The sequence below is a fragment of the Coregonus clupeaformis genome, chromosome 12 (assembly GCF_020615455.1).
Source record: "Coregonus clupeaformis isolate EN_2021a chromosome 12, ASM2061545v1, whole genome shotgun sequence".
In the NCBI taxonomy this organism is placed as follows: domain Eukaryota; kingdom Metazoa; phylum Chordata; class Actinopteri; order Salmoniformes; family Salmonidae; genus Coregonus; species Coregonus clupeaformis.
This window is the reverse complement of record NC_059203.1, coordinates 60,083,159-60,108,899: the sequence shown is the minus strand read 5'-3', so window position 1 is coordinate 60,108,899 and position 25,741 is coordinate 60,083,159. Positions and strand designations below refer to the sequence as shown.

At 41.7% G+C, this 25,741-nt stretch overlaps 1 protein-coding gene across 1 annotated transcript in view; it reads left to right on the top strand.

Annotated features, from left to right (window-relative positions):
- The first annotated feature begins 669 nt into the window (after positions 1-669).
- LOC121578319 (zinc finger protein GLI1-like) overlaps positions 670-25,741 on the top strand; it is a 122,910-nt gene continuing 97,838 nt past the window's right edge. Inside the window, exon 1 of the mRNA XM_041892619.1 lies at positions 670-986. The gene's annotated coding sequence lies outside the window, so the exon portion shown is untranslated. The remainder of the gene's footprint in view (positions 987-25,741) is intronic.

Sequence of the window (25,741 nt, the reverse complement as noted above, 5' to 3'; positions counted from 1 at the left end):
GGTGACATTTTCTATCCGACATGTAGGCCTACCTTACTCGCACAAAAAGGTCGGATGGAAACCTGGTTATAGATAAATATTATGCAATGCACCTTCAATCTTCAAATGTATTGCGTTCCTAACCTACTGTATGCATCCCCCCCTAAAACGTGGTGGTCTGACTCCATTCCAGGTTTTGCGGTGTACCTTGGATTCCAGTAAGGCGTAACATTCAGACAACAGCATCCATAGTGCCACACACGCTGCTGCTCAATAAATAAAAAGGTCAATTTTTCAACAAGTTTTATACATAAGCGTCAAATGAGACCCCGTATCATTTTAAAACCACCATATGACCAAACAATTTCATAAACTGTTACAGATAAGTATCATATGGTAAATATGATAGTGAATTATGATTGTAATTGACAGTAAAACAAATTAATATGTAATTGTAATATTATCTGTTTTAACATATGGTTTATTCTGTTCGCTTGCATTGCATGGTCTTTAGCTAGTGGAAGAAACTCTGTTACTGCACTCCAAGCAGCCAGCATGGTCTTTATTTTTTTCAAGAAAAACAAAAAGTGAACTTCCTGTTTCGGGGTGGTCCACATATTTGAGAAAGGAGGGAGGGAGTGGGGAGGAGAAGAGAGGTCTCGCGTTCTACCATTGACTGTGCAACAAACTTCGGGTTTACGGGAGTTTGGTTACCGAAAATGGGGTTTGTTCAATGAATTACCTATAAAGAAAACTATGGATAGAAGCTCCTAAAAAGTGGACAAAGACGTCAATTGAACACGGGAGGAATAGAAGAAAGAACGAAAGGATAATTCCGGCATCTCCATCTGTATGTGTCTGCCAGGACGCAGAGAGAGGGAACTTTATTGGAAATTCTCGAACCCCCAGCGGGACCCGAGAGATCTCAGCCCCGAGCTTCCAAAACTTCCAAAGCCTTGGGATCAAGTCAACAAACTGATGCAGACTTCTTCAACTTTTCATAAAAGGTATTGCCATGCTTAATCTATTACGTCTCTATTCTACGTAGCCAAAATTCGTTGATATGAGTGGTTTTGGAGTCATTGTTGTTTGCAAGTTCTATCTGGATTTACCAGTCATATAATGTCATGTGGAGTATAACTTATGGCTATTGTCAGATTGCTGTCACCTCGGGTGATGATGGTCTAATTGGGATACATTCAATCTAATAGGTGATGGTGGTGCGTGCAGTGCTTACGTTGAATAAACAGAATGAATCAATGTTAGCCAAATTCAGCAAATTAAGTGTCTTTAGTTATTTATATTGATTGATTATAGGCTATTGCTATCAGTGGAGAACATCTGAAATATCTTCAATGAACCGTACATTTCAATAGTCTACCTTATTTAGACTAGTGGAGAATGCGCTCATTCTTAACTGAGTGATGGACTCATCTCTCACTTATAATCTTGGCTTGTAATTCTCTCTAAAAGTTTTGATGGTTGAAAATAGCCTTTCAAGAGTCAATGCATGTCTTGGTATTTGTCTTGGCTTTGAGAGATTTTGCTTATCGTGCCTAAAAAAAATCACTGGCGAGAATTTTGGAATTACACGTCTCCCATGTCCCACCACTACCTCAACATATGCTAGTAGAGGTTTCGATAGTCTATATGGCCTGTGCCACAGCCACAGACTCAAAAGCCATCGGCCTGCGCGGCTCCTCGCCATGTGTGTCTCAGAATTCCACAGAGGGGTCGTAGGGGCGCATGATAACAGCTGTTTCTCGTAACCTGAAATACTTGAGGTGCCAATATCTTTTTCAAATGTCATCTGTCAGGACACCCACAGCCACAGCAAAATGACATCATTATTGTTGCCTACCAGTAGTAGAGGTGAGTGCATGAAAAGTGAAAGAGGGCCAAGTAAATGTTTTATTTTCATATGAAAAATAGCCTGAGAGGTGAAGGAAGTTAGTTGAAAAATAATTCATTTAATTTCCAAGTTGAGGAGATATGTAGGCCTATGACATAATATCCAAGTCCTTTGGTGATAATGTTTTTTAAACTTTCTTTCTTTCTTTCTTTCTTGAGAAAACCACAATATAAAATCACACATAAAGCTTGTTAATCTCAGTAATTACTCTTCAAGAGGTTTTAGGCATTGATCTGCAATGTGGTGAGATTATGACCATTAGACAACATTAAACTAATGTAGAGGGTTTATCAACAATAGACTGAGCTCAACAGGCAAACACCTTTTTATCCTTTATTGAGAAGGAGGAGAGCCAGAAGACTGTTGTATGGCAATCAATACACTCCACAGCCACAATATCGCTCAACATCTACAAATAAGGCCTGGACGTTTTCCTGGTCTGGTCACATAGTCCTGACAAGAAAAATCTTATGGGATAAGATGGGACATTATTACTTATGAAATGGAAAGGGATTGAGATTTAGAGCAGCGAGGAGAGGACAGAGGAGAAGAGCAGAGAGGAGGAGAGAGAGAGTACAGAGGAAAAGAGCAGAGAGGAGGAGAGAGAGAGGACAGGACAGGAGAGGAGAAAATAGGAGAGGAGAGAGTTGCACTTGTCCCATGACTGGCCTGTGGTCTGGTTGGTGTGAAAACCTCTGCAAGGGATCTTCCTCCTCCCCCTAGTCTTTATCAGAGTGTGATGGGCCTGTGTTATGGCCAAAGGACTCCCCGCTAGGACAGGGCCTAAACAAATAAAGCATACAGGAAGGAGCTCTCTTCCTCTAAATGCAAGCTACCTATCAGAGCAGTAAGATTACTTGTACTTGCTGATAAGTCTATTTTCTCATTTGCCTCAGCATTTATCAATGTAATTATTTAGCCAGACGGTTCAGTTAAGAAACACATTCTTATTTAGAATGATGTGATTGAGAGGCAATGTTTTTTATTACTGTGTTATTATTAATCATTGAATAATTTTTTCATAAACCAATTTATCATAAACACATATATTGTGACTAACGGGTGAATGTTTATGGAAACATAGGGAAGTGGTATTGAATTATAGTTTTCAACTAGGGAGCGTACAGCAGAGTTAGACACATACTCTGAGGATTGTGTTATTCTGGAAGTAACTTTCCTACAAAGAAGACCACAAACAAATCAAAGTGAATACTCAAATTGAAAGTCCAGGTAAAGATGTAGAAGAAACCAGATTTTGGATGCGGGCAGTTAGCATTGCCGAGAACACACAGGACTCATGCCAGACAAGACCATGCCAGACCACTGCCAGGCAGACCAGGCAGGAAGCAACAAGTGGCGTGTTTTTGTCCAGCAGATTCCATTTTCTGCCGCTAAGCGTGGAACACCTCACGTGACTCACGGCATTGGTCACGTCCCCCCTCCCACCTCTCCGAAAGAGAGAGAGAGCGAGAGACCACCCTCACTGGGATCAGAGGCCCTCAATCAGGCCCTTTCACACCCTGTGAACCTGAAACAATCAGGCTTTAATAGCAGCTGTCTGTCCCAGGCCCATGGACCTTCAGAGCGGCTGCAGCATAGCCATAGGCCCTCTCAGAGCAGAGCGGCTGCAGCTAGCCTGTCGCTTTCTGGTGCAGGGAGCCAGGGACTGGGACTGGGACTGGGCTGCGGATGCACCAGGGGAGTCACACACACATGCATGCACGTGCTAGCACATGATCCTCGATGCTCCTAGACCCCTCTCTTTCTTTCTTTATCCCCCTGCAACTCTCCCTTTCTCCCTTCATCATTTTGTCTCATTTTCTGTGAGGATAAGACGAAAGGGTGTTTTTTTCTGTCCATTTCTCTCTTGTGGTGGTGTTTTGGCATTAAGACGTTCCTGGTGGCGATGCTGTTGCTCAGTCTGTTCCTCTCTTTCCACCTCTTTCTCTCACTTTCTCTTTCTCTCTCGCTCTCGCTCCCTCTCTTTCTCTATCTCCTTGAATGCCTCCTGTCAATCAATAGAAAGTTGTTGTAGTTGTTTTTTTGCTCTAATATAATGACCAAGTTATTGGTCACATTCCTTGAATACCTATTCATCTTCATGTACAAGGACCATCTGCATACTAACTTAGTTATAAACTTCTTCCCCATAAAACCTTGATGAAACAGCTAGTGTCGTTAGTCTGCTCAGAAGGAGGGGAGGAGTGGGGGAGAGAGAGAATAGAAGTGGCGGAGGAGCACTTGCTTTACTAAGTAGATGGTTGACACGAGGGCAAAGGCATTAGACATTTTGAAAGGTTGAATGGCATTAGCTGTGGATCACACAGAATGGAATGGGAAATGTCATAGTCATGGGAAATATCTGGAACATGGTTTTTCACTGGTGGCTGGTTCAGTTGAATGTCTTGGAAATGTCTTGAGAAATTCAATTTAATTTACTTTCAATTGAAGAAATCGCATTTACATATCCTCATCCCATAAATTATTTTATTTATTTAATCTTAATTTTGACCAGGCAAGTCACTTTTCATCAATGCCTAATGATTGTGTCTCTCTAAGCATCTATTTTTATATCAGGTGTAACACAATCAACTGTAATGATTTCCAAGTAGTTCAGAGCAGAGGAAGCTCAAAGTGTGTGTGTGTGTGTCTGTGAGACGCTTGTGTTTAGAGCCTGGGGGGTGTCGCCTGTGTGTGCGTACGTTTGTGTGCGTATGTTTGGCATGCACGCGTGTGTGTGAGTGTGGTAGCATGTGTCAAAGGAATGTGTGGTGTAGTAGTTCGGTTGAGAGAGAGGGAGAGCGAGAGAGGGAGAGCGAGAGAGGGAGAGAGAGAGAGAGAGGGGGAGAGAGAGAAAGAAGGAGGGAGAGCGAGAGAGAGAGAGACACAGAGAGGGAGAGAGATAGAGAGAGAGAGAGGACAATTGAATTGAATTGAAAGCGAGAGAGAGTACTGCTGCTGACAGTAACAGACGGACTGGATCCACCTCTTCTCTCTCTGATCCAACAGGCCTTTGAATGAGGGTGGGAGAGAGAGACGAAGGGAAAGAGAGAAAGAGAGCTGGAGAGAAAGAGAGAGACTGCTGATGTCTCATGTGGTAGATATGAAAAATAAAGCGGGTGGTAATGGGAACCAGGTGAGGGACCACAATATGCCACAGTGATCCTGGCTCATTTCCCTGTTGTGTTGGCATAGCCCGTCACAATGAGGTCCTAAGTACTGATCAGGGTTTACAGACTGGTACTGGTCAGGGTCAGTCAGTGGATGTATAGGGGTTAGATAGAATAGGCCAAAAGCAGAGTGAAACATTATGAAATGAAATGGCAGTCAGTGGATGAAATGGCAGTCTATAGTGGATGAAATGGCAGTCTATAGTGGATGAAATGGTAGTCTAGTGAATGAGGGTTTGATAGCCAGCCAGGACACAAGCTGAATGAAACATTATCTATCTGTGTGTGATGAAAGAGGAAAAGAAGAGAGGAGGAGATAACTACAGCTCTTTGGATGTATTTTCTTCAGATCACAACTTGCATTGACTTGACTTTTGAGACTGTTGGCTGATCAGGTTGATGCCATAAATTGTCAACATCATCCATCATCCAGTTAATGTTAATATGAACAGCACATGGAAGACAGAGCTTCATATCTGTACTGATTGTGTTTACTTTTGAGCTAAACAAGCACATCTAAATGATTGAATAGAATATTTGTAGGTTAACCATAAGTCCTGATCCCTTCATCTCTTGTAAAGGTTATACCGCACTTGATTGAAAACATCTACACAAAATACAATGAAGACATTGATTTGGGTTTGCTGAGTTGCTGAGTGATCGCTTTATCTTGAAACTGTGTGTGTGTGTCTGTGTGTGTGCACACATGCATCTGTGTGTGAGTTTGTGTGTTCTCTCATGAAATGCTGTTGATGACTCACACGGTGTCGTCCTCTCTGCAGACTAAAAGAGAAGAAGAGACAGTGTTTATTATTTCCTTCTGTTGCCACGGCCACCGTGCGTTTGGGTTCCATCATCAGAGTCATTAGAACACTCTGAATGTTGATGTTCTCTCCTCTTCTCATTTTTTACATTTTAGTCATTTAGCAGACGCTCTTATCCAGAGCGACTTACAGTTAGTGAATACATATATATATATATATATATATATTTGTTTTTATTTTATTTTTTTATACTGGCCCCCCTGTGGGAAACGAACCCACAACCCTGGCGTTGCAAACGCCATGCTCTATCAACTGAGCTACATCCCTGCCGGCCATTCCCTCCCCTACCCTGGACGACGCTGGGCCAATTGTGCACCGCCCATGAGTCTCCCGGTCGCGGCCGGCTGCGACAGAGCCTGTTTTTCGAACCAGGATCTCTACTGGCACAGTTAGCACTGCGATGCGGCGCCTTAGACCACTGCGCCACTACTCCTTTCTGTAAACTTGACAAATTAGAAAGTCCTCCAGAAACAAATCACTAATCCAAATGCCCTCAGTAACATTAAACACAGGTCTATAAGACAATTCAACTTCCAGTCAAGTCAACAGAGAAGCCGAGAAGTTCATACACAGTCACTTAATTTCCACAGTGTTTATGTGATAAGCTATTACATTTTATCGCTGGAACAATTATTTCCAACTTCCAGTGGAACTGGAAGGAACGCAGACTCGTACACACACACACACTCTCTTCATAGCCTCGGCGGTTAGCACATTGCGTGTGTTGATGGGCCTCCAACCCTCCACAACAAATCTACTATCACAGCTCAGAGATAACGATCCAGATCAGGGAGGGAGTTGGCTGACAGAGGTCCTGATTCCTGAACAGACAGCCCTGTTCTGTCCTCACCTGTCTCACACCAACACACTGACTACAGGAAGAAGATTCTCTCTCTGTCCTTTCTCTTTCTGTGTGTGTGTCCTCTACCTCTGTCTCTGTCTGTCGCCCTCTCTCTCTTTATCGCTCTATCCTTTTTACCTCTCTCTCTCTCTGTCCTTCTCTGGCTTTGTATCACTTTCATATTCATCTCCATTTACTTGTAGTTCATATTCTGTTTCACTCTTTCAGTGACTAGTAGTAAAAATAGTAGCTTTAATATGTTTGTTGGGTACAAAAAACATGTTGTTTTAATATGTTGTTGGGTACAAAGTCTCATGATCGCACACCACATAAATCAGATCAAATCAGCACACATGTTGTCGTAAAGTAATCATAGATCATTTACTAGACGTTTATAGAGTAATGTCGTAAGTGACACACACACAACTAGATAAGTTAACAGGTAGTTATAGATAGAGTCATGTCGTAAGTAAAGTGAAACTCCCAAGACTAGATACTGTACTTCACTAGTAAGTAAAAGGACACACACGACTAGATACTTCACTAGACATAGATAGACTAGATTAATGTTGTAAGTGATAGGACACACACACACACGTGACAACTAAATACCACAAGTACAGTCGCCCCAAACAAGTTGTAGATAAGAGTTATGGCCTATTCAGACAACCAGTGGCCATCGTTAGCAATGTCGGAAGTAAGGTGAGGCACAAACATGCAACTAAATGCCGCAAGCACTACCACGTACCACCCCCAAGAAAAAAAGATACACAATCATTGATCTTTCATCTCTCTGTGTTTCATACATTTCCTTCAATTCGCAAGAGGCTGAATGTTTCTCACTGGAGAAAGCATCCGAGAGAACGAAACAGCGGCCTTCTGTCTCAGTATGTGTACCCAATCTATCTGATGCTGTCTGGTCAGAAAAAGTATGACATTGTTGCCGCCTGTAGCATTGAATGTAAGGGAAGCCAGTGAGCATTTGGCCTCTCTTTATATTTATATTTTTTACAGCCAATCATTGTTGAGCTAAACTGAGTGAGCTCAGCTGTGAATGGTCCTGGCACACCCAAAAAAAGTGTCAAGGGAAGCCAGTTTGGATTTGGCTTCAGACCAATCACATCACAAGCCAAACGGCATTATTGACAGAACAAAACTTGAATTGTTGCATCTCGTTGTGTTGTTGTCCTCCGGTGGCTAGCTAGCTAGCTAAAACTGTCCCTTTCCTAAATTAGCCATGGATGGAGATAGGGATTTGGACTTGTGGTTTTACTTAATTCTCCGTACTGGCCAATGATTATAAAGGTGATTCTGATCCAACCATAAATTCATACATTGTGCCCCTGACCTGAAAGGATGGAAGTTCAACATGTAGCTAATGTTAACTAGCTGGCCTGGCACATTATTGCCCATGAAAGGAAGTTCATGCTTGACTATGCTGTAGGTCATGTAACTGTTTGTTACATGCAATATGTTTTGTGGACTTCACCGGACAGATGTTGCTCTCTGGTTTTGTAATGAAACAAATGTGTGGTTGAATTTATTCTGCCACTGTGTCTTCTTATTGTCTTGGCCTTAGGCCTGTATGTCACGGTGTCAAGGCATATGAACTAACATGTTATAGAGCAAACAACGCAATTATTATTAATACAGGTTGTAATATGGCTTTTTTTCTGGATTGGCGTCCCTGGTGATTTTACCCGTGCACCACTACTTCTGAGAAGAGCACTCAGTATGAAGCCATGTCCAGAAGATTCCTACTATGTAGTAAAACAGTCTTTTAGAGAATTTTAAAGAACTCTAGAACTGACTTTATAGAACAGACTACAACTGATTCTAGAGTGATTAGAACTAGAACTGACTCTAGAACTGACTGTAGAGTTCTAAACTGTTCATTCTTTACAGTGCTTTGACGTGACAGGAGGAGATTTACACCTCTCTATCTGTCTGACACTCTAAACTAAGGTACTTCTGAAGATTACAAATATTTACAAAAAAATTAAAATCTGTATGATTTTAGGATTTTCAGAATTAAATGTTTAACAACAAGCAAGGTCCAGGTGATTGTGTTTAGTTATAGATTTTATATTTTAGGGATATTTGTAATCAGACATAATCATTTAAAGATAAACCAAAACAGGATAAACAACAGCAAACACAATAAAGCCTTCGTGGTCATTTATTGGGACTAAATAGACTAATACAAAGAAGTTGAATAAATTGTTTGCTCTTTCAAGCTACATCTGTGCTTTGTATTATGTTTCTGTTTGCTCATGTTGATAACAAACCGGTAAATGAAACCGGTAAATTAATGTATAAAAGTATAGTCAACTTCCTCTTTGAAAAAATATTAAACATTGAGACAGACAACTGTTAGTAGTTTTCAAGGGAAAAACAAACAATATGGAAGTTACTTTTACCCCTTTTGATCTTAACGCATCTACCAGCGTACATTTGAGTCTTCTTTATCAAATACTTGATGTGGGGAAAGCCGAACAATAAAAGTCTATCACACACACACACATAGCTAGCTACAAACACACTGATAATACACACATACCAATACTGTTTCTGTTCATTCAATGCAACTCACAAGACAAACCCAATTAAGCCTTTGGAAAAATAATATTGTTGGCAGGAACTGAGAAAGAGTTCTGTTTCATTACCGCTGGGATTCTCTCTCTGGAAACGACGGAACCAAATAGAGTGAGAGAGGGTGAAAGAGAAGGAATTTTAGAGCGGGAAAGAAGAGAGAGGAGAGATAGAAAACCAGAGGGAGAGAAAGAGAGGGAGAGGGAGAAAGAAAAGCAGAGCGAGAGGGAGAGGGAGGGAGATAGAGACGCAGATTGTTTTAAATCCGCAGTGAGTCAAGCTTTCAAATGTATGCCCATGGGCTGCTTCTTGGGTGGGCTGCAGGCAGCAGCGGGGAGAGAGAGAGGGAGAGGCTGGAGTTGGAGAGCAGGGGTAGGGGAAAGTTGCCGACTGACTCCAGACTGCTCAGCTTCAGCTTTCCTGCTGGAACACATTTACAACTCAACCGTCCTGGTCTGACTGGTAGCACGCCTCTCCTTTCTCTCTCTCCCTCTCCCTCTCTCTCTCTCTCTCTCTCTCTCTCTCTCTCTCTCTCTCTCTCTCTCTCTCTCTCTCTCTCTCTCTCTCTCTCTCTCTCTCTCTCTCTCTCTCTCTCTCTCTCTCTCTCTTCCACTCTCCCCCTTTCTCTCTTTCTCTTCCCCACCATTCTCTCTCTATTTCTCCCTCTCTTTCATTCTACTCCTCCATGTTTTTTACTCATCCCTTCAGTCTTAATGTTATGATTGTCTCTGAAATAGTATTTCCTTTAGGTTAAGTAGGGCCGTGCACAGACCTTTTTGGGGGGGGGGGGGCGGCAGGTGCTCAAAATGAGAAAAAAAAGGGCACCCCCCCTTCCCCCATAAATGTTTTACTTTCATAATTCATATTCATAACTCGAAATTCATAATTTATAAACTGTCTCTGTATCAGATTTTAGAATTGACCTATTTATTTTCCGCAACAACACACTCGTTACTCATTGTAAGCAAGCTAGTGCCAGTGACTCCTAGTAGGCTACTAACTAGAGACGAGATGAGTGACATCAGGAAAAGAGTGGCTATCAGCTAATCATACCGAATGATGATATAAATCGGCTAGTTAGCTAGTTAGCTATGCTGTCAAAACTTGATTTGAGTTTGTTCTACTGCTGACATCTACATCTTACTAACAAACACATGAATTCCCCCCTTCTCTGTTCATAACAGTGAGAGACACACATGACAGGTCCAACTTCAAAAGTAGCCTACCAGTATTCAAAGTATTCGGGAGGGCAGGGGAGGGGCTATTTTTCAAGATTCAAGAGAAATGAAATGAAATGAGCTAGTTTGATGTGCAATTTCTTACATTTAAAATATATATATATATTTTAAACAACTATATATTAAAATGAAGGAATTCATGAAATATAATACATCCACAGAGCTGATAGGAAGTCAAAAGGGAGGGCAAAAGGGCAGGTGCTGGAGCACTGGTTGAACCCTCTCTGTGTACATGCCTGAGTTTGAGGTTGTACCTATCTGTGCATGTGCCTGAGGTTGAGGTTGTACCTATCTGTGCACATGCCTGAGGTTGAGGTTGTACCTATATGTGCACGTGCCTGAGGTTGAGGTTGTACCTATCTGTGTACGTGCCTGAGTTTGAGGTTGTACCTATCTGTGCACGTGCCTGAGGTTGAGGTTGTACCTATCTGTGCACATGCCTGAGTTTGAGGTTGTACCTATCTGTGCACGTGCCTGAGGTTGAGGTTGTATCTATCTGTGCACGTGCCTGAGGTTGAGGTTGTACCTATCTGTGCACGTGCCTGAGGTTGAGATTGTACCTATCTGTGCACGTGCCTGAGGTTGAGGTTGTACCTATCTGTGCAGGTGCCTGAGGTTGAGGTTGTACCTATCTGTGCACATGCCTGAGGTTGAGGTTGTACCTATCTGTGCACGTGCCTGAGGTTGAGGTTGTACCTATCTGTGCACGTGCCTGAGGTTGAGGTTGTACCTATCTGTGTACGTGCCTGAGGTTGAGGTTGTACCTATCTGTGCACGTGCCTGAGGTTGAGGTTGTACCTATCTGTGCACGTGCCTGAGGTTGAGGTTGTACCTATCTGTGCACATGCCTGAGGTTGTACCTATCTGTGCACGTGCCTGAGGTTGAGGTTGTACCTATCTGTGCACGTGCCTGAGGTTGAGGTTGTACCTATCTGTGCACGTGCCTGAGGTTGAGGTTGTACCTATCTGTGCACGTGCCTGAGGTTGAGGTTGTTTTATGCCGCTTTCAAGCTGTGTGCAGCCGTTTTTATCTCAGAGCTAACATATCCCAAAGCTAACGTATGGAATTGTTGGTGGTCATAACATGGATCATTTAGCTATTTGATTTAGAATTTTAGGACCCCTTTAGGTATATAAATTATATATATATTTTGTAATGATTTAATAGAATTAGTCCTTTACTACAATAGCCCAAAGAAACGCATTGAATAACACATTCATAAATGACAAAAAAGACAGTCCAAAAATGTATCATAAGGAATAAGGTTTTGAAGTGTCTTTCCTATATTTAGGAGATCTAAGAAAGCTCAGGAAATATTTTAGTTTTTTTGGACTCTTAAGGATTGCCTTTAAAGCGTCAATCAGCAGTAGAAACAATAAGAAAGCGTACTCCCCACCCCTGTTTTGGTATAAAGCTGAGGGATGGGACTGGAGAAATTACCATCCATGATATCACAATTATAGTTTTAATCATGTTTTGGTTAGTGTTTGTTTACATTTAATTTGTTTACAAACATTGGTGTAAAAGAAGCTTATATTTTGGGTTCTGGTGGGGTATGACAGTTGAACTAAGCTAAGTTATATTCTTCAAGAATCAATGGGTACGTATCATTCATTTATAAATCCAAAAATGTATTTAGCAACTGCTGATTGCCCCTTTAATGTTGTTCAAGACTGGAGTGTGTTCTTGTTAACTCATGCAGAACAGGAATGAGGAAGTGTGTTCGTGCGTACGTGTGTGATTCTGTGCGTGCTTACTGACTGTGTGTGTCCTTTTGAAATATGCTCTCCAATCCAAATGACATGTGTTTACAGAATAACTAATACTTTTCCATAAGTGAAAGCAAGTAGTTTATCCAATGGTCAAAGAAACAACATGATTTGCCAAACTTCTACCTCACCGAGGGTATACTAAGTGAAATGACACACGTACGCACGCACGCCCACACACACACACACACACACACACACACACACACACACACACACACACACACACACACACAGAGAGAGAGAGAGACACACACACACACACACAGAGAGAGAGACAGAGAAATCCTCCAGTCAAGGCCTTGGATCAGTTAAGGGATCATTCTGCCTCTTACACTGCCTTGCAAAAGTATTCATCCCCCTTGCCATTTTTCCTATTTTGTTGCACTACAACCTGTAATTTAACTGGATTTTTATTTGATTTCATGTAATGGACATACAAAAATAGTCCAAATTGGTGAAGTGAAATGAAAAAAATAACTTGTTTCAAAAAATTCTAAGAAATAAATAACGGAAAACTGGTGCGTGCATATGTATGTCCCTTTGCTATGAAGCACCTAAATAAGATCTGGTGCAACCAATTACCTTCTGAAGTCACATAATTAGTTACAGTTTTTTTTTTTTTATTGTTAACAAGCATATGCGGATACATGTGCAAAACTCTAAATACAGTTATCACAACAACACTCTGTGGCAACCTGTGGATCATTTGTCATTGCTTTGACACAAAATGCATTCAATGACAACATCTGTCAAATTACATAAATACTTGTCTCACAAAAACACATTTACCAACAAAACTCTATGTATCTATAGACCATTTTCCAAATGTTAAGACCCTTATCAAACTGTTAAACTCAAGTTCAAAAGCTACTGAAAATTGAATTAGACTGCAATTTTTTACATTGCTACAGTAAAAGCAAAATGTTTATTTTAAAATAAATAATAATAACTCTTAATTATTCACAGCTGATTTTCATTCTACATTACGTAACTGAAGACCTACCCAGGTGTTTTCCATTTTTATGTCATTACCATCTCTACAAAAGGGGACATCTTTGGAATATATTTTACATCAACATAGACCCAGCCAGAGATCGTGTAGTGGCATACAGAGGTGGAAGAGTTGCCGGGAGAGGCAGAGGATTACGTATCCGTGGTGGAAGACGACTGAGGGGAAGACCCAGGGTTTTAGTGTCAGATGAGATTAGGGCTACAATCATTGATCATGTTGTCAATCAAAGAGAGTTGCTGGTCTCAGAGTGCAGCCAAATTTGCACTGCTCAACTGTGTCATCTATTATAAGAACCTTCCAGCAAACTAACAGGTAAGATATTTACATTTTAGTCATTTAGCAGACGCTCTTATCCAGAGCGACTTACATGCATATATTTTTCACACTGGCCCACCATGGGAATCAAACCCACAACCCTGGCGTTGCAAGCGCCATGCTCTACCAACTGAGCTACAGGAGATATGCATTCTGCATGGGCATCTAACTGTACTGAATATTACTGTAGAGTAGTAAATCGAGCAAAAGCTCTCCGAACCACTTGTGTGTAATTTTATTTCTGTTTTAGGACCCAACTGTTACCAAATGGATGGGGGAGAGGTAGGATTTTCTCTGCTCAGCAGGAAGCTGTAATTGTTGACATGGTCATTAGCAACAATGCCATAAAAATCAGAGAAATTCAAGAGAGAGTGTTGGCAGAAAATAATACATTTCAAAATGTTGAAAGTGTAAGCACGACAACCATTGCTAGAGTCTTGACAAAGCATCATATCAGCATGAAGCAGGTGTACACTGTTCCCTTTGAGAGGAACTCTGATCGTGTCAAGGAACTCCGGTACCAATATGTCCAGGTAAGATGTCTATATCCTGTAATAAAGTACTGTTTTTACTGTAAACAAAACCCACCAGAGCACGGCACACTCAGCAGTGATTTCAGTTACAGTATACTGTAATGTAAACTACTGTTATAGAATAACTGTCCAATATGTTGCCCTGTGGATTTACAATATTTTAGAGTGTCATGGAGCTTGAAGCCAGGCCAACACCCCACATGTTCGTCTTTGTGGATGAAGCTGGTTTTAACATGGCCAAAACATGCCGACGTGGAAGGAATGTGATTGGGAAAAGAGCAACAGTGAATGTCCTGGGCCAGAGGGGTGCCAACATCACAATGTGTGCCGCAATATCCTCTGAAGGATTGCTGTTACATAAACCACTAATTGGGCCATACAACACAGAGCGCCTCATTTCATTCATGGATGACCTCTATGGAAAGCTTTTGCCAGGTGAAGAAAGAGGGCAAGTCAGAAGAAATATGGAAACCTGGGTGATTGTATGGGACAATGTGGCATTTCACCACTCCCATGCAGTCACAGAGTGGTTTGCAGCCCATCCCGGGATGGTGTCACTTTTCCTCCCCCTTACTCTCCCTTCCTCATCTCCATAGAATAATTATTTTCCTCATGGAGGTGGAAAGTTTATGACCACCATCCACATGATGAAATGTCACTTTTGGATGCAATGAATGCAGGATGCCTGGATATCTCTGCAGAAGATTGCCAGGGATGGATCAGGCATGCAAAGAGATTATTTCCCAGGTGTATTGCGCAAGAGGCCATACAGTAGATGAGAACTTGTGGCCCAATGCAGCAGACAGGGTTGACTAGCATTGTTATATATCTGTTTCATTTGGACAATATGATATGCATAGTCATAGTGTGTATACACTTTTTGTTTGTTTAACAGTACTGGAATTATTTATTTTTGTGTATTTTGGCAAAATACAGTAATTTGCAAAAATAAAGTAAAGTTTATTGAAGCATATTGCAGCCTTTCTGCTTTATTTCTTGCAGGACATTCTATACAGTACAGGTTTGCCACTCTTCTTTTGTAAAAATGACTGTTGGTTCATCTAAAAAAAAAAAGATATTAAAGACAAATTGACAAGTGGTAGCTGTTTTTAGAGTTTTTTAGTCATTTAGCAGACACTCTTATCTAGAGCGACTTACAGTTAGTGAGTGCATACATTTTCATACTGGCCCCCCGTGGGAAACGAACCCACAACCCTGGCGTTGCAAGCGCCATGCTCTACCAACTGAGCTACAGGGGACCTGTAATTTTGTAGGTCATGATACCATGAATGACAAAGTGTGCATGTCGTGAGAGACTGTTCGCTTTTATTTGGTAGAAAGATATGCTTTTGAGCCATGTAGGATGTGCGTTGCCAAGTTGCATGTTGTTTTGAAAACTGTATTTAGAGTTTAGCACATGTATCTGTAGTATTGAACAATGCTTGTTAGCGATAAAAAAAAAAAAAAACTGTAAGGCCCCAGAGTCTGCAACACCACTAAGCAAGGGGCACCACCAAGCAAGCGGCACCATAAAGACCAAGGAGCTCTCCAAACAGGTCAGGGACGAAGTTGTGGAGAAGTACAGATCAGGGTTGTGTTATAAAAAAATATCTGAAACTTTGAACATCCCACAGAGCACCATTAAATACATTATTAAAAAATTTAAAGAATATGGCACCACAACAAGAGAGGGCGGCCCACCAAAACTCACGGACCAGGCAAGGAGGGCATTAATCAGAGAGGCAACAAAGAGACCAAAGATAACCCTGAAGGAGCTGCAAAGCTCCACAGCAGAGATTGGAGTATCTGTCCAAATGACCACTTTAAGCCATACACTTCACAGAGCTGGGCTTTATGGAAGAGTGGGCAGAAAAAAGCCATTGCTTAAAGAAACGTTTGGTGTTCGCCAAAAGGCATGTGGGAGACTCCCCAAACATATGGAAGAAGGTACTCTGGTCAGATGACACTAAAATTGAGCTTTTTGGCCATCAAGGAAAACGCTATGTCTGGCGCAAATCCAACATCTCTCATCAGCCCGAGAACACCATCCCCACAGTGAAGCATGGTGGTGTCAGCATCATGCTGTGGGGATGTTTTTCATCGGCAGGGACTGGAAAACTGGTCAGAATTGAAATAAATGGATTGCGCTAAATACAGGGAAATTCTTGAGGGAAACCTGTTTCAGTCTGAATAGTTATGCACACTCAAGTTTTCTGTTTTTTTGTCTTATTTCTTGTTTGTTTCACAAAAACAATTATTTTGCATCTTCAAAGTGGTAGGCATGTTGTGTACATCAAATGATACAACCCCCCCCAAAATCCATTTTCATTCCAGGTTGTAAGGCAACAAAATAGGAAAAATGCCACTTTCGCAAGCCACTGTATGTGTTTCATGCCAGTTTCCCAATGTTTGTTTTGTACTGCATGAGAAAGATCAGTTCAAAATAGGCCTGTAAAATGTTTTTAAAAAAGTGAATTGAGATAATCGCAGGAATTTGCTTGGATTCATCACGATTAATCGCACATTCAGAATTTGATCAAAGATTTGTGTATACACAAATATATACATATATAAAACACATTACAAGAAAATCGACATCTTGATTTTGTCCAAAGTAACAGTTAGCAAAATCAGGTAAATTGATAAAGCACACTTTCTTTAACCTCAATGTCAACTTGTTTTGACATTGTTGTTTTTCACTCTATAGATTATGCATTTTGGATGTTTTCAGTGTATTTTGAACGCTTCCAGACAATGTGATTAATCACATTTAAAAATAAATTGTGCACAAAAATTACAAAAAGTTAACTTGAGTTAACTGATTAAAATTCTGACAGCCCTACTTCAAAAGCATCTCTTTGTAGAAAAGTATCTGTTTACATTCATTCCAAAAGCATACGCATTCACACATTTTCAAATACATTAAAATCCCTTAAAGGCCTGTGTATTAAATGTAACAAAAAACAATGGACAGCTAACAATAACAGAAGCTAAAAATAGCTAGCTAGGATGAAATGGAAGGCTAGCTATCGCCTATATCTAAGCTAGCTAGCGGTTAGCAATTAACATGCAGCCATTAGATATATTTTTATTTTTTAAGTAACCTTCTAAAATATATATCATTAGCATTGTTCATATGTACACATGTAAATACACTCAATATGAGCCCTCGTTTGTATTAACCATTTAAGTGAACATTTATAACGAAAATCAAAAATCATCCGAATCATCTTGTTCTTAATGACTTGCATACAAAAGTGAGCTACTTAGCTTGGCTACACTCATGTAAATGAGTCAAAACAATTAAATTATACATCAAAATTACCAGAAAACTAAACACAGTTTGGTTAAACAAGTTATCTCTAGATTCTTGAAAACGTAACCATGCGTAAAACAGGAAAATAGGATGAAAAATAAGGAGGCTGGGCTTCTTCCAAAAGTCACAGCGCCTGCAACAGTAACACTGCCTCTCCCTAGTGGTAGCGCTAAGGGCCTATACACATACTGTATATCAATGCAACACCATGGAGGACTGAGGTAATAATGGAGTGGATGTCTCAGAAATAAGAAATCATCATTTTTAACGCACTTTAATTATTATACTCAGGTACGCTAAGTAACCTTTTTACAGAATGGCATTACATAATTTGCAATTCCACATGTGAAAACATTGCTACTGCAACATGTTAACACCACCTTTTCATAATATGCAGAGAGTAACACTATTTCAGTCCCACATGTGAACGTGCAATTCTACATGTGAAAGTGAGATTTACATATGTGGAGTTTTCTTACATTTGAAACTGCAAATGTGATTTTCACGTGATTGTTTTTCAGATGTGAACGTGAAATTCACATGAGGTGAAAACATCTGATTCTCCCCTCTCCCCATGTGAAAAGGTGGTGTTCACATGTAAATGTAATACATGTGAAAATATGGTTTCACATGTGACATTTTAAGGGAATGCACAGTCATCCTTTCTCCTATAGATCTCCATTTTTATGGAACAGTTTGCCTACCCATGTGAGAGACGCAGACTCGGTCTCAACCTTTAAGTCTTTACTGAAGACTTATCTCTTCAGTAGGTCATATGATTGAGTGTAGTCTGGCCCAGGAGTGTGAAGGTGAACGGAAAGGCTCTGGAGCAACGAACAGCCCTTGCTGTCTCTGCCAGGCCGGTTCCCCTCTCTCCACTGGAGTTCTCTGCCTCTAACCCTGTTACAGGGGCTGAGTCACTGGCTTGCTGGTGCTCTTTCATGCCGTCCCTAGGAGGGGTGCGTCACTTGAGTGGGTTGAGTTACTGACGTGATCTTCCTGTCTGGGTTGGCGCCCCCCTTGGTTTGTGCTGTGGTGGAGACCTCTGTGGGCTATACTCGGCCTTGTCTCAGGATTGTAAGTTGGTGGTTGAGGATATCCCTCTGGTGGTGCGGGGGCTGTGCTTTGGCAGAGTGGGTGGGGTTATATCCTTCCTGTTTGGCCCTGTCCGGGGTTTCTTCGGATGGGGCCACAGTGTCTCCGGACCGCTCCTGTCTCAGCCTCCAGTATTTATGCTGCAGTAGTTTATGTGTCGGGGGCTGGGGTTAGTTGGTTATACCTGGAGTACTTATCCTGTCTTATCCAGTGTCCTGTGTGAATTTAAGTATGCTCTCTCTAATTCTCTCGTTCTCTCTTTCTCTCTGAGAACCTGAGCCCTAGGACCATACGTCAGGACTACCGGGCATGCTGACACCTTGCTGTCCCCAGTCCGCCTGGCCTTGCTGCTATTCCAGTTTCAACTGTTCTGCCTGCGGTTACGAAACCCCTACCTGTCCCAGACCTGCTGTTTTCAACTCTTAATGATCGGCTATGAAAAGCCAACTGAGAGACCTGAGCCCTAGGACCATACGTCGGGACTACCGGCCGTGGTGACTCCTTGCTGTCCCCAGTCCGCCTGGCCTTGCTGCTATTCCAGTTTCAACTGTTCTGCCTGCGGTTATGGAACCCCTACCTGTCCCAGACCTGCTGTTTTCAACTCTTAATGATCGGCTATGAAAAGCCAACTGAGATTTATTCCTGATTATTATTTGACCATGCTTGTCACTTATGAACATCTTGGCATGGTTCTGTTATAATCTCCACCCGGCACAGCCAGAAGAGGACTGGCCACCCCTCATAGCCTGGTTCCTCTCTAGGTTTCTTCCTAGGTTTTGGCCTTTCTAGGGAGTTTTTCCTAGCCACCGTGCTTCTACACCTGCATTACTAGCTGTTTGGGGTTTTAGGCTGGGTTTCTGTAAAGCACTTCGAGATATTAGCTGATGTAAGAAGGGCTATATAAAATAAAATTGATTGATTGATTGATTGATCCTATTTCCCAGATAAAATGCTCTTAGAGTGACCAAAAACAACACCCATAATATTTTTTACTGATTAAATTCCTCTGAATTGGAAAAGACGAACCCTATCTCTCATCTGTGACTATCAGTGAGGCTGTATGCTTGGATTAGTAGGGAGCGGAGGGCAAATTTATAATGAGCTCAGATTGCCCCATGTCACATACTACCGTGTTTACTTGTTGACTGTTCGGCATTAACCTGATTTCCGGTCTACAGATGGAGAGCTGAAATTGAGATATACAAATGGATCAAATTTAACATTCACTCCAACATGTATCAAAATGGTAAATAACTTTTATGTGTATCTTATAAGCACGTACTCACAATGGATGGATGTAGCCTTTCTATCTTACAATCTGGGTGTGCTAGGTATATTGGATAACCTAGCTAGCTGTGAGTGCTAGTTAGCTAGCTAGCTTAAAACAGCCATTTCAAATGTGAAAACGCAACGTTTTTGGTAAGGGTCTCGCTCTCTCTCTCTGAGCTCTCTCTCTCTCTTTCTTTCTCTCTCTCCACCTCCACGTTGGTTGCTCTATATCTATATGAGATGGACAATATTAACTCACTCAGCAACAAACAAACTATGAAATTATGTTTTCCCTTTCAAGATTTAGAAAGGGATACCAAAACGACGGTCCAGAGTAAAAAGGCTATACCGTCTACTGTAAAGCTAACATTGGAATGAAATGGCGAAAAACTGTGTAGTAAAATCATTTCCGTTCGATATACTGACTAACAGCTAAAATAGATATTCTTGTGTAGAATAGCTTTTTTAGTTTGTATCGAGTAACCTCAGTTTCTGCATTCTCTTACATTGAAGGACCATGTTTCATGTTCTCTGTTCCGTCTCTGCACACCAACCTATGGGCCCTGGAGACCATTTTACTAGCCCTGTGTTGTTAGTTATTGGCTAGCATGAAGTGGAGATCCTTTTCTGTAATTAATGGCCACAATTATGCAATGGAGGCAATGGAGGAGGAGGAGAGGAGGGGTCTGGGGGGTCTGCTCTGTACTCTGCAATGAATACCAGATGTCTCCCTGCCTGGCCCGGGTCTGGTCTCTCAAGAGTTCAATTGTTCTCAAACACTTACAGTGGGGTCAACCTGTATACCAAGGCTGTTTCCCAAATGGCACCCTATTCCCTATATAGTGCACTAAATTAGACCAGAACTCCATGGGCCCTGGTCAAAAGTAGTGCACTACATAGGGAATAGGGGGCCATTTGGGATGTAGCCCCCAAGCCCTCTGTAGCCCAGTCCACCCCAGTCAATCAATCCCCCAGAGCCCTATGCCAGTAAATAATAACCACCCCTTAATGGTTTACAAGTCTTTCAATAACCATAATACCCTCATGTTGAATTACCTCACAGAGATATAGACAGACAGGCTGGGCTGAGCTGGGGCAGGAGCCTGAATTGTACTGCTTTGAAAAGAGTGTAGTTGAACCAAAGCCTTGAACAAATATTTAAGTTTAAAAAAAAAAGTCTCTCTCCAGTTTTCACCACTTCTAAAGGCACTTGTTTCAGTATAGTCTGTCTGTCAGTGTATGTTGTGGTGTAACCAACATTTTAACTTTAGATTATTCATTCATTCATTCAGCTGAGCCAGCTGATTTCTACAGCAATGAAGTCATCAAAGTCTGTGGCTCTGGTGTAGTGCCTTACTGAAGGAAAAAAACTATCTGTTTAAATGCGGGAATTTAAAGAGTGTAAAGTTATAGAACTGCAGCCTATAGGAATGTGACGGCCAAAGTCAACCGTGATGCAATAACCGGAAGACAAACCATTGGCGGAACACATCAATGCATGCCACACAACAACCTCAATAACAAAATGTGTCTTTAGTAAACAACAAATGCCTCTTCAGTAAATAACAAAAAATATAGGGCATTAAAAGAGACACGGCAGATTGTTTTTTCTTTACTAAATTAGAGTGTGAGCCTGGCCTTTTTGGGACCGGGTCCTTTTTGACCACACACCAAGCTCCGCAGGTCTCCTCTCAGGGTATAAGACTCATCACCTGCATGTGGTGGATGGCTGGAGACTGATGTGAAGGGGTTGTGAAGGACCAATAGGTTTCACACCAATGATTGGCTAGACACAGCGACTGTCTCGCTACTGTGTGTGTGTTACTACTGGAGCAAGACCTTTTACCAGGTCTATAATCATCAATCATCACTTGCCATTTTGTTTGACAAATTTGTGCTAAATCTCTTAGTAAATCTCCAAACCTACCTATTTTTCGTTTGTAGTGATTTTGTTGACAAACATATCTACACTACCAGTCAAAGGTTTGGACACACCTACTCATTCAAGGGATTTTCTTTATTTTTAAATGTTTTTACATTGTAGGATAATAGTGAAGACATCAAAACTATAGCCACCCTTTGCCTTGATGACAGCTTTGCACACTCTTGGCATTCTCTCAACCAGCTTTTCCAACAGTCTTGAAGGAGTTCCCACGTATGCTGAGCATAGGTCGGGGGATTGTGGAGGCCAGGTCATCTGATGCAGCACTCCATCACTCTCCTTCTTGGTAAAATAGCCCTTACACAGCATGGGGGTGTGTTGGGTCATTGTCCTGTTGAAAAACAAATGATAATCCCACTAAATCTAAACCAGATGGGATGACTTATTGCTGTAGAATGCTGTGGTAACCATGCTGGTTAAGTGTGCCTTGAATTCTAAATAAATCACAGACAGTGTCACCAGCAAAGCACCTCCACACCATAACACCTCCTCCACCATGCTTTACGGTGGGAAATACACACACAGAGATCATCTGTTCACCCACACCGTGTCTCACAATGACACAGCGGTTGGAACCAAAATTCTCCAATTTGGACTGCAGACCAAAGGACACATTTCCACCGGTCTAATGTCCATTGCTCGTGTTTCTTGGCCCAAGCAGGTCTCTTTGTAAGGTTCTGTATTTGTTTTCTTAGTTCACCTTTTGTTGTTGTACGTAGCCCTGTTTCTTTGTGTTCTTGAACGTAGCCCTGTCTTTCATTTTTGTTCATTGATTTCACCTGTGTTAGTTACTCACCTGGTCTCATCAGCTCCTTATTTAGTTCAGTTCTTTCTGTTTGTGCCTTGTGAGGTATTGTTTGTTTTGACTCTACTAAGCCTTTTCCTAGCTCGTTTGTGAGAACCAGTTATAGCCTTCAGTCCTAGTTTTTGATTCTCCTGCCTGTTTGCCTACCTGTGTATAACCATTGCCTGCCTGTAACCACGATTCATGCCTTTTGCGAAGGTGAAATAAACACCTGCCACGCTCTGCGTGTGAATCTACAAATTTTTCTCCAAGAGTATTCATTACACTGTTCTTCTTATTGGTGTCCTTTAGTAGTGGTTTCTTTGCAGCAATTCGACCATGAAGGCCTGATTCACACAGTCTCCGCTGAACAGTTGATGTTGAGATATGTCTGTTACTTGAACTCTGTGAAGCATTTGTTTGGGCTGCAATTTCTGAGGCTGGTAACTCTAATGAACTTATCCTCTGCAGCAGAGTTAACTCTGGGTCTTCCATTCCTGTCGCGGTCCTCATGAGAGCCAGTTTCATCATAGCGCTTGATGGTTTTTGCGACTGCACTTGAAGAAACTTTAAAGTTCTTGAAATGTTCCGTATTGACTGACCTTCATGTCTTAAAGTAATGATGGACTGTCATTTGTCTTTGCTTATTTGAGCTGTTCTTGCCATAATATGGACTTGGTATTTTACCAAATAGGGCTATCTATTTGTTACAACACAACTGATTGGCTCAAACGCATTAAGAAGGAAAGAAATTCCACAAATTAACTTTTAAGAATGCACACCTGTTAATTGAAATGCATTCCAGGTGACTACCTCATGAAGCTGGTTGAGAGAATGTCAAGAGTGTGCAAAGCTGTCATCAAGGCAAAGGGTAGCTATTTGAAGAATCTCAAATATAAAATATAAACTCAGCAAAAAAAGAAACGTCCTCTCACTGTCAACTGCGTTTAATTTCAGCAAACTAAACATGTGTAAATAACTGTATGAACAGAACAACTGAGACATAAACTGAACAAGTTCCACAGACATGTGACTAACAGAAATGGAATAATAATGTGCACCAGCTGCATTAGGCACTGCAGTGCATCTCCTCCTCATGGACTGCACCAGATTTGCCAGTTCTTGCTGTGATCCACCAAGGCACCTGCAAGTTCCCGGACATTTCTGGGGGGAATGGCCCTAGCTCTCACCCTCCGATCCAACAGGTCCCAGACGTGCTCAATGGGATTGAAATCCGGGTTCTTCACTGGCCATGGCAGAACACTGACATTCCTGTCTTTCAGGAAATCCCGCACAGAATGAGCAGTATGGCTGGTGGCATTGTCATGCTGGAGGGTCATGTCAGGATGAGCCTGCAGGAAGGGTACCACATGAGGGAGGAGGATGTCTTCCCTGTAACGCACAGCGTTGAGATTGCCTGCAATGACAACAAGCGCAGTCCGATGATGCTGTGACACATCGCCCCAGACCATGACGGACCCTCCGCCTCCAAATTGATCCCTCTCAAAAGTACAGGCCTCGGTGGAACGCTCATTCCTTAGACGATAAACGCGAATTTGACCATCACCCCTGGTAAGACAAAACCGCGACTCGTCAGTCAAGAGCACTTTTTGCCAGTCCTGTCTGGTCCAGTGACAGGGGTTTGTTCCCATAGGTGACATTGTTCCCGGTGATTCCCGGTCTTGTGAGGATCTGCCTTACAACAGGCCTACAAGCCCTCAGTCCAGCCTCTCTCAGCCTATTGCGGACAGTCTGAGCACTGATGGAGGGATTGTGCGTTCCTGGTGTAACTCGGGCAGTTTTTGTTGCCATCCAGTACCTGTCCCGCAGTTGTGATGTTTCGATGTACCGATCCTGTGCAGATGTTGTTACACATTGTCTGCCACTGCGAGGACGATCAGCTGTCCATCCTGTCTCCCTGTAGTGCTGTCTTAGGCGTCTCACAGTATGGACATTGCAATTTATTGCCCTGGCCACATCTGCAGTCCTCATGCCTCCTTGCAGCATGCCTAAGGCACGTTCACTCAGATGAGCAGGGACCCTGGGCATCTTTCTTTTGGTGTTTTTCAGAGTCAGTAGAAAGGCCTCTTTTATGTCCTATGTTTTCATAACTGTGACCTTAATTGCCTACCGTCTGTAAGCTGTTAGTGTCTTAACGACCGTTCCACAGGTGCATGTTCATTAATTGTTTATGGTTCATTGAACAAGCATGGGAAACAGTGTTTAAACCCTTTACAATGAAGATCTGTGAAGTTATTTGGATTTTTACGAATGATCTTTGAAAGACAGGGTCTATTTTGAATTTATTTTGATTTGTTTAACACTTTTTTGGTTACTACTTGATGCCATATGTGTTATTTCTTAGTTTTGATGTCTTCTCTATTATTCTACAATGTAGAAAATAGTAAAAAATAAAGAAAAACCCTTGAATGAGTAGGTGTGTCCAAACTTTTGACTGGTACTGTAAGTATGAATTTCTGATGAAAACAAAATGTATGGTAACATTGAAAATTGAATTTCAGTTTCCTTCCTGGATTGTCTGAAGTGAAATGTAGTTTACGAAAGTTAAATCAGTAAGGCTGGTCTGAATGGCTCACACATTTTTTAAATGAGTAATCTCATATAATTCACATCGCTTCCTATCTCACTCATCAGTATAGCAAGTATTTACACTGAGTGTACAAAACATTGGTAACATCTGCTCTTTCTATGACATAGAGTGACCAGGTGCATCCAGGTGAAAGGTATGATCCCTTATTGATGTCACCTGTTAAATTCACGTCAATCAGTGTAGATGAAGGGGAGGAGACAGGTTAAAGAAGGATTTTTAAGCCTAGAGAGAATTGAGACATGGATTGTGTATGTGTGCCATTCAGAGGGTTAATGGGCAAGACAAAAGATTGAAGTGTCTTTGAACGTAGTATGGTAGTAGGAGCCAGGTGCACCGGTTTGAGTGTGTCAAGAACTGCTGGGTTTTTCACGCTCAACAGTTTCCCGTGTGTATCAAGAATGGTCCACCACCCAAAGGACATCCAGCCAACTTGACACAACTGTGGGAAGCATTGTAGTCAACATGGGCCAGTATCCCTGTGGAACGATTTCGACACCTTGTAGAGTCCATGCCATTGAGGCTGTTCTGAGGGCAA